Source organism: Rhincodon typus, chromosome 44 (genome assembly GCF_021869965.1).
Source record: "Rhincodon typus isolate 14 chromosome 44, sRhiTyp1.1, whole genome shotgun sequence".
Classification (NCBI taxonomy): Eukaryota; Metazoa; Chordata; class Chondrichthyes; order Orectolobiformes; family Rhincodontidae; genus Rhincodon; species Rhincodon typus.
In genome coordinates, this window is record NC_063375.1 from 6,372,003 (window position 1) to 6,373,448 (window position 1,446).

Below are 1,446 nucleotides of genomic sequence, written 5' to 3' on the forward strand. Positions count from 1 at the left end.
GACAGTGTAACATCTGCTTCATGTTGACCCTCCGATATTGTGGTACTACCTCAGTGGTGATACTCTGACAATGCAGCACTCCCTCACTACTAACTTCTCTGATTAAGCACTCCCTCACTGCTAAGCGTCTGAAAATGGAGCATTCTCTCATTACTGACCCTTTGCTGTGCTGCTGTGCCAGAGCACTCACTCGCTGAAGTTGCAGTACTCCATTAATAGTTGCCCTCCGACAGTGCATCACTTCCTTAATAATGACCCTCGATAGTGGAGCACTCCTTAATATGGAGCCACTAATCGTGTAGCATTCTTTTAATATTTGCCTGCTGACAGTGCAGCACTCCCCTAATATCAAACCTCCGAGGGTGAAATACTCCTTTAATTGACCATCTGAGAGTGCAGCATTCCCTCCGTGCGAACTCTCTGCCAGTGCAGTACTCCCTTATTATCGGACCACAAGCAATGTGGCACTCCCTGAATACTGGCCCACCAACAGTGCAGCACTCCCTGAATATTGGCCATCGAGAATGCGGCATCCCCTTAATATTGACCTGTTCGCAGTGCAGTACTCTCCTAATATCGAACCTCTATCAGATGGTCCGCACTGAGGGAGTGCCCAATTGTCAGTAGGTCAATTATGAGGCTGTGCCACTTTGTCAGAGGTCAATACTGAGGCAGTGCTTCATCTTAAGTGGGTCAGAATTAAGGAAGGGCCTCACAACACAGAGTCATGACTGAAGTCGTGTCGCACTGTCAGAGGATCAGTTGAGGGAATGCTTTATTGTCAGTGGATCAGTTCTGAGGCAGTGCCTCCATGTAATGGATTTAGAATTGAGGGAGGATGACATGATTAGAAGGTCAGTATTAAGGTATTGCAGTCAGAGTGTCACTATTAAGGGAATACATCATTGTCAGAGGGTCTGTACTGAGGTATTGAAGAATTGTCAGAGGCTAAGTACTGAGGGAATGCTTCCTTGACAATGACTCCCTCTGCAGGCCTATCACGTCATTTCTGGAGAGTCAGTCTTGAAGGAGTCACCCATTGAGAGAGAATCAGTTCTGTTGGAGGGCCTCATCATCAGAGGGTCAGTACTGAAGGAGTTGTAAGTGGGTCAATTCTGAAGCAGTGCCTCATTTGAGGGGGTCGGAATTGAGCAAGTTCATCACGTTTACAGGGTCATTACTGAGGAAGGGCCCCGTAATCAGTAGATCAGCAGAGAGGCAGTGCCTTATTATCACGAAGTTAGTTCTGAGGCAGTGTTTCATTGTTCAAGAGTGAGCAGTAAGGGAGTGACTCGTTGTTAGAGGATCCATTCCGAGGCAGTGCCTCAATGTGATGGAGTCAGAATAGAGGGAGTGTCAAATGTCAGGGGCTCAACATTGAGGTATTGAAGAACGGTTAGAGTGTCAGTACTGAGGTAATCCAGCACTGTCAGAAGGTCAGAATGA